The 8,937-nt window shown below is 38.0% G+C and overlaps 1 pseudogene; it reads right to left on the bottom strand.

Annotated features, from left to right (window-relative positions):
• Positions 1–5,652: 5,652 nt before the first annotated feature.
• LOC108902755 (GTP cyclohydrolase 1-like) lies at positions 5,653–7,097 on the bottom strand (annotated as a pseudogene).
• Between the last annotated feature and the right edge of the window lie 1,840 nt (positions 7,098–8,937).

Raw genomic sequence — 8,937 nt, 5'->3', positions numbered from 1 at the left:
AGTAGTTAAATTCAAGGAAATGATTCCCACTAACTTAGGTCCAGTGCCTCATCTTAATTTTGCAGAAGCTACTCCCTCCCAGCTTGATCATCTTGTAGACAGTGTTGCAGACTCATTACGTACCACTTTAGATTCCATCGTCCCCCTAAAAATGAAAACAATAAAGAGAAAGAGGCAAGCTCCATGGTTCAACTCCCAAACCCGTACACTGAAACAAACAGCACGTAGGCTTGAAAGAGTGTGGCGTTCCACCAAACTGGAAGAATCCCACTTAGCTTGGCAGGATAGTGTCAAAAGATATAAAAAGGCCCTCTGTAATGCAAGAGGCGCCTATTACTCATCATTAATAGAAGATAATAAGAACAACCCCAGGTTTCTCTTCAGCACTGTAGCCAGGCTGACAGAGAGTCACAGCTCTATAGATCCACGCATCCCTATAACCCTCAGTAGCAATGATTTTATGAACTTCTTTAATGATAAAATCTCTACCATTAGAGATAAAATTAATCACATCCTGCCTTCAATCAGTACAGATTTATGCCATAACACAGGATCCATAGAGTCAGCTGCAAAACCTAACCTTGACTCCTTTTCTACCATCGACCTAGCCCAGCTCACATCAATTATCTCAGCATCTAAACCTTCAACCTGTCTCTTAGACCCCATCCCAACTAGGCTGCTTAAGGAAGCTCTGCCCTTAATTTGCAGTCCTGTATTAGATATGTTAAATCTGTCCTTGTTAACAGGTTATGTTCCGCAGACGTATAAAACAGCTGTAATCAAACCTCTTCTAAAAAAGCCCACTCTAGATCCAGATGTATTAACCAACTACAGACCTATATCTAACCTCCCCTTTCTTTCTAAGATCCTGGAGAAAGCAGTTGCAAAACAGTTGTGCGACTTTCTACAGGACAATAGTTTATTTGAGGTTTTTCAGTCAGGATTTAGGTTGTATCACAGCACAGAGACGGCACTTGTAAAAGTTACGAACGACCTTCTGATAGCATCAGACAACGGTCTTGTTTCTGTACTTGTCTTGTTAGATCTCAGTGCTGCTTTTGATACAATTGACCATCACATCCTTTTACAGAGACTGGAGCACTTTATTGGCATTAAAGGAACGGCACTAAACTGGTTTAAGTCCTATCTATCTGATAGGCTTCAGTTTGTACATGTTAACAACAACTCCTCCATACACACAAAAGTTAGACATGGAGTTCCACAAGGGTCAGTGCTTGGACCAATCCTCTTCACTTTGTATATGCTTCCCTTGGGCAATATTATCAGGAAACACTCCATAAATTTCCATTGTTATGCAGATGATACACAGCTTTATCTGTCAATGGAACCTAATGAAACCAATCATCTAGCCAAACTCCAAGCTTGTCTTAGGGACATTAAAATCTGGATGACAAGCAACTTCTTACTACTAAACTCAGATAAAACTGAAATCATTATAATTGGTCCTGAACACATCAGAAACAAACTTTCTAATGATGTAGCTCCATTAGACAACATTGCCCTGGCTCCCAGCTCCACTGTAAAGAATCTGGGAGTCACCTTTGATCAGGATTTGTCCTTTACCTCACACATAAAACAAACTTCTAGGACTGCCTTTTTTCATCTGCGTAACATCTCCAAAATTAGACATTTTCTGTCCCAAAAAGATGCAGAAAAACTAGTCCATGCATTTGTTACTTCTAGGCTGGACTACTGTAATTCATTATTATCAGGCTGCCCCAACAAGTCTCTAAAGACTCTGCAGCTGATTCAAAATGCTGCAGCACGACTACTGACAGGAACTAGGAAAAGAGATCACATTTCTCCTGTGTTAGCCTCTCTACATTGGCTCCCAGTCAAATCCAGAATAGAATTCAAAATCCTCCTCCTCACTTACAAAGCCCTTAATGGTCAGGCTCCATCTTACCTTAAAGATCTCATAGTCCCCTACAATCCCACCAGGACTCTGCGCTCCCAAAATGCTGGTTTACTGGTGGTTCCCAGAGTTTCCAAGAGTAGAATGGGAGGCAGAGCCTTCAGTTATCAGGCTCCTCTACTGTGGAACCTTCTCCCAGTTTCGGTCCGGGAGGCAGACACCCTCTGTACCTTTAAGAGTAGGCTTAAAACTTTCCTCTTTGATAAAGCTTATAGTTAGGGTTGGCTCAGGCTTGAACCATCCCTTAGTTATGCTGCTATAGGCCTAGACTGCCGGGAGATCTCCCATGATGCACTGAGCTCCTCTCTTTCTCTCTCTCTCTCTCTCTCTCTCTCTCTCTCTCTCTCTCTCTCTCCACTCAATATGGATTCATATCCCATGTTACATGTTACTAACTCAATATGTCCCCTTTCCTGTAGTATTGTGCTCTTCCGTCTCTCTCTCCTCTTCTGTCTCTTTCTGCAGGTATTTCTTCCTCTGGAGCTGTAGAGTCTGATCTGTGATGACAAGTCTCCTGCTGCTCCTACAACTCCACTCAACACCTGCTGCTAGAATTAGAAATTACTTATACTGCTACTGCTATTAGTTGTATTGCTGTGTTAGCAGTTAATACTTTAATTATCACTACTATCACTACTACTGCTGTATTACTGGCCTCATCTTACATCTGATATGGAACCTGTGTTATGCTATGTTCTTCTTTCGCCTTTCTCTACCCCCCCCCCCCCCCCCCTCCTTCTTAACCCAACCGGTCGAGGCAGATGGCCGCCCACCCTGAGTCCGGTTCTGCTCGAGGTTTCTGCCTCTTAAAAGGAAGTTTTTCCTTGCCACTGTCGCCTAGTGCTTGCTCTTGGTGGGATTTGTTGGGTCTCTCTCTGTAAATACCTATTTTAAAGAGTATGGTCTAGACCTGCTCTATATGAAAAGTGCCTTGAGATGACTGTTGTTGTGATACGGCGCTATATAAATAAAATTGAATTGAATTGAATTAAAACTGTACCTAAAAGACATTGTCACTAAAAAAGCTTGTCGATAACAAGCAGCTACGAAATCTTAATTACCACAGCAGCTAATGTAGAAAGTTCTGTTTTTAGTGAACATGTCACAACCCTAATGAATAGATCATGCTACAGTCATGGGGTTTTACAGAAATTTAAACAAACACTGATTGTGTGTTTTCAGCCACTGTGCATGGTGAGAGAGGTGTGCAGAAGATGAACGCCAGCACTGTTACAAGTGTCATGCTGGGAAGATTTCATGACGATCCCGAAGTCAGGAAGGAGTTTCTGGCTCTTACAATGAAGAAGTAAAACGTTTTTACCTCAGCACACAGTTAAACAGCTGGAAATTGTACAGCGTCTCTGTTAGTTTTATTTTCAGTGAACCTCTGCAGTCGGTGGAGTTCTTACTTGAACTAATATCTTTAGTGTTTATGTTGAACCTCGTGAGGCAGTTGGAATATCCAATATCAGGAATATCGCAACATAAACCTCTGGAATGTGAAGTTAATAACTGGTAATATTTATTCCATTTATAATACAAGATTCTTAATAATGTATACATGTACAGATGCTATGAAATTAAGCAACAAAGTGACTCTTATTTTCCTGTTTTCTGTTTCCTTGGTATTGCATGAACTTTGTTTTATCATACTATGATATTATATCATCCCAGATTTTCTGTTAATAAACATGGTTAAAACTTGATGCAGTCAGTTAGTTTATTTATTATCAGCTGTCATTTATTCTTTTACATTAATACATAACATATACAATTATTATTTTTTACTTGTTTTTAAAGTAATTGTAGCCAAGATGTATATCATACAGTATTTTCCATCCATCCATTATCTATACCGCTTATCAGTTAAGGGTTGTGGGGATGCTGGAGCCTATCCAGCTGATACTGGGCGAGAAGTGGGTATATTTAAAAAAAATCAAGTTGTCAGCGTTGTCTGTTGAACAAACAATAATAAAGAAACTGTTTCTACGTTACTTTAAAACTAGTTTTTGGAATTTCTACACTGCAGTTTCTTGTAGTTTATTGGCCGTCACATGCTGCTACTGATATTGTTTGCAAAGTGTAAATATCAGCCCCCTTTTATATCTGCCAGGTTGATCAGCCTCCATGTACAGTAACTAAAATAAACATCACAAAATGCCGCCATGACAAAGATCACAATGAATACAATTTTATATAGAACACAACATCAAAACAAAACCCACTTTCAAAATGTAGAAACATTTTGTTGTAGCAGAGTCACCACGTCTCAGAATCTCTGGATTTACCAGTCTAGCAATCTGTTATGTTTTTCTCCACAAACAGACAGAATTGAAATGCAGTTGCTCTACATCCCATGTTTGTTGTTGTACACAAAATTATTGTAAACAAATTCTCAGAATTAGCAAACTAAAGCTATCTTTGAGTAATATTGTTACTATAATAAAATGGTGGTTATATTGCTAAAAACTTAAATTAGTTGTGGTCATTTTGCCAATTCCTGAGATATTTTGTTAGCACCCATCCAGGCTTCTACCCTGTCCTGTAAATGAGGAAGAGAATTCAGATGTTCATTTGTATAATGCTAGTATTCCACAATGAAGACAAGCCATGAGCCAAAGGGCATCCCTGTGGTTAATGTTTAGCTTTTAACATTAGCATTTCATTTCACAAGCGAAATGTTTGGGAATAACTCACCAAGCTGATTGCATGTTTTTCTGAAGTCCTGATTTTAGACCTTATTAACTTAATTATTAACTGAAACAGGCTGAGGTTAATAACTGAAAGCAAATCAGATGAAAGATGTGGTAATGTGTAATATCACTCCTTCCACATTAGCATTAAAACACAGTACGTCAAAGGCTATGAGATACAACATTTTACATAACTTGACAACCTGCTTTTAGTTAGATTTAAGGGCTCTTCATGTGTTTTAGTATTATTTTAATACTCTGACCTGATCTGTAGAGGAGAATAAAATGCAGTTGGAACACTAACTCTACTAAAAGTTGCTGTTATACTTCTGAGATGTGCTGACTGGTGAAGGAATTTATTTCTACATTTTAAGATTGGGTTATGTTGAGGAGTTTTGTTGTGATGTGTATGTTTGTATGTCTCTTCTGGTTATGATGTGTGGCATGTGAGATGTATATATGATCATATCCTTTGGTTGATCGAAATAATAAAACCCCTGAGTGAAATAATGTTGCACAGTATGAGTGTTAGCAGCTGTTTCATGGAGTAGGATTAAAGTGCAGCTTAGTGAAGTTGGTCTGTGTGAGTGTGTGGTCTACTGGGAACAGTGCTGATTGTAGAGTCTGACAATGGCAGGAAGGAAGGACCTGCGATAACGTCAATATTGATGCAGACCATCATTTTTAAAAATCTGTATTAAAAAATAAGAATACATGGACAAGAAAAATAGAAACCAGCTTTGTTTTTATTGTCAAAACAAATGTACAGGTATACAATGTGAAAGACTGTGTCCATCACATTAAATAAATATCACCGTCAGTTATTAATTTCACAGTGGTTTATGGAGAGACATTACTTGTGTCTAATATTTCAACTGCTTCAAACAAAATCAAAAACAAAACAAAAATCAGCTTAAGTAAGAGCACCTCCATCTTCAAAATATCATTAGAGATACAAACATGTAACATGTAAGTGGTTAAAACACTGTACAATTTCCAGCTGTGTGCTGAGGTAAAAACGTTTTACTTCTTCATTGTAAGAGCCAGAAACTCCTGTCCTGACTTCGGGATCGTCATGAAATCTTCCCAGCATGACACTTGTAACAGTGCTGGCGTTCATCTTCTGCACACCTCTCATCACCATGCACATGTGGCTGAAAACACACAATCAGTGTTGTTTAAATTTCTGTAAAACCCCATGACTGTAGCATGATCTATTCATTAGGGTTGTGACATGTTCACTAAAAACAGAACTTTCTACATTAGCTGCTGTTGTAATTAAGATTTCGTAGCTGCTTGTTACTATCATCGACAAGCTTTTTTAGTGACAATGTCTTTTAGGTACAGTTTTAGATGCTGAATTACTCACGCAGCCTCAATCACCACTGCCACTCCAGCAGGCTCCAGCGCCTCAGAGATGGCGGAAGCGATCTGTTTGGTTAGACGCTCCTGAACTGTGGAGAAAGTTTTGAGTTAAACATCGTATACGAACATTATAGAAATAAAGAGAAGAAATAGTGTAGTAAGTGGTGACTTTTACCTTGAAGCCTCCTGCTGTAGATCTCAACAATTCTTAAAGATAGAATAAAGAGAGTTACACAGGTGCCTGTGTTTGTGTGCACATGAGAGTGTTGTGTGTGTATTGTCATCACCTACCTTGCGAGTTTGCTGAGACCAACCACTTTCTTGTTTGGTAGATATGCTATGTGAGCCTGAAACATTGGAAAAAATAATTACTTATAACATATATATTTTTGTATTAGTGTTATTATTAGTCTTTATGCTACAATACAGTCTATATTATATATCAGTGTATGTGCTCTGAAGTCATGTAAATTTGTTGTCTGTGTCTTATGTTATTAATTTACCTTGCATAGAAGGGCACCAGGTTGATGTTCACAGAGAGAGAACAAATCGATGTCTTTGACAATCACCATCTCTTCATGGTTTTCATCAAAAGATTGCGTCGTTCAAGATATCTGTGTGAAGATTAACTGTTAGTTTAACATTATTAAGAGATAAGATCTTGCATTTATGAGACCAGGGACAACACATCTTCAACATGAAGTGTGACTATGAAACACTTGTTACAGCCATACTGAAACATCCTTTGCCTTTCTTGAAGTGTGTTCATATGATAAATTTCTTTTTTGTAAAAATATAGTCTGAATACATCAAGGCAGTAACTATTCTCACCTTGGGTCGTTTCTTTGTAGCCTTTGGTGAGGAACTGCATGGCTTTGGGCTGCTCGTAGTGGTGTACGTAAAAGTCCCTCCCGGGCCACGTCCTCTCCAAGCTCACTCAGTATGGTGCTGTAAGCTTTCTCAATGTGACACAGGTTGTTTGAATCTGCAGCGTCCTCGGAGTGCTTCTCTTCTCTGCACAAACCGTTGCGTTCAGACTCATTGCACATGCTAAAGTAATCTGCAACTACACCGTTCATCTCTGAGGTGTGGTGATACTCCATTCTGGCTCTACTGTCAGTGAAAGACGCTGCAGGATACAATGGAACAAACCCAGTAGTGAACTGCTGGCTGAGTGGTGTCAGAATGGCCATCCATTGGTTTTTTAAAGCCTGATGTGAGGCCCTGAGGCTACAGCATCACAGGAGCCTCAAGACACCCATGCAGGAGAAAATTACACATGAAAAATTTCTCCAGCACCATTTTGACTGATCCTGTGATTTAAACACCTGAATGTCCTTGTTCTCTCAAGTAACATCACAAACCATCAGATTTAAGTTTAAAATTTGGGTGAAACCATTATTCATATTCCATAATGTGTTTTTTTTTTCTTTACACTGTAAGTCTTCAGTGTAGATAGGTCTACTAAAATGACAACTGTGAGCCAGTTTGGTTTGTTAACTTAGAAAACATATATAGTGTAAGGCAGTTAGTCTAGTTTTACATTCAATAATATAACACACAGTACTGAGATGTATTATAAAGGTTTTCAACAAATAAACATAAAACATGCAATTATAGCTATTTCCTGCTCAAACAAATGGTTTTAATGATGTTTTTGTTACATAAATTGCAGAAATGTTCAAAAATATTAAAATATAAACATTATAATCGAGGCAGTTTTGATGGATCGGTCAGCTGCATAAAGCTTGATCAATTTCTGATCCTTTGTTTGCTTCACTTTAAAAAGAAAAATGCTGCAGAGTTGCTTCTGCTGCAGCTACATTTTTCAGGTGAACTGCCATTGCTGCTGCTGTTATGGTGTAGTTTCATAAGTGCACTTGAACGTCAGTAATTCAACAAGTACTGCTAAATTGCCACTATAAAATGTGTTTTGTCTTGGTGCACTGGCTGTATAACAATTATACTTCACAGATTAAATGCATGTCCCTTTTGTTTCTAAGAAGTTTTGCACATCAGCTGTATTTCTTCCAAGAACTATATCATTGATTTCCCCTCTGTCACGTCACTTTCGTAAATTGTTATAGTTGAAACAGTGTTGACGTTTTCAGTATTAGCCATGTGATGATAACACATAACTGGTCAAATGAGGACTAAGGCAGTCCTTTATCAGACTATATTTAATTTCATATATCAAGATATTTTATATCATGATTTACAGTTTGGAAAATTAATTTGTATCATTTTGCAAAAATCACAAACAGCCAGTATGACAATAAAGCAGTCTTGGCCATTGATTTGCAAAACCACCTGCAGAGGCCTAGTACACCCAAAAATATCAAAGAAATAGCTACAGTGGTATAAGCAGAATGGCAATATCCTATAATGTCACTGACAAAATTTATAAAGATTTTGCAAATATCAATCAACATTCTCACCAGCTGTAACCTAAATATTACCAAAAACATTTATTTCCTAACCAATGTTCTGATGCCATTTTGTTATGATAGTGAACTAAAGGCATTTAATCCAGACAAAGACCACAACAGAAAACAACAGAACACAAAATATTGTCTACAGGTTAAAAAGATTTAGGCTGAAGTTATGTTAAGAAAGTTTATTGTTTTTTGTGATTGTGTAGCTATTGAACACAAAGTCAAACCTCACCCAGCTGACTGCCTTGTGCTTCAGAGGACTGCTGTTACTACTACTAATCACATTTGCTTCAATTAAATTCATCACAGTGAACCCAGCTGACCAGTCACAACAAAAACCACACTGACTAATCATGAATATCCCAGAGGGTCTCACGTGATTTTTCTAAATAATTTAGGCCTCAGCATTATTTCGCTTATTCTACACAAACTTTTTCATTAATTAAATTGTTGAAAATTATGTTTCGTGAAGGTAACTTAGACCTTTGTATTTAGCAGTTTATAGCAT

This window comes from Lates calcarifer, linkage group LG17 (assembly GCF_001640805.2).
Source record: "Lates calcarifer isolate ASB-BC8 linkage group LG17, TLL_Latcal_v3, whole genome shotgun sequence".
NCBI lineage: Eukaryota > Metazoa > Chordata > Actinopteri > Centropomidae > Lates > Lates calcarifer.
Note: the sequence above shows the minus strand (reverse complement) of the source record. Positions and strands in the feature narration are given on the sequence as shown.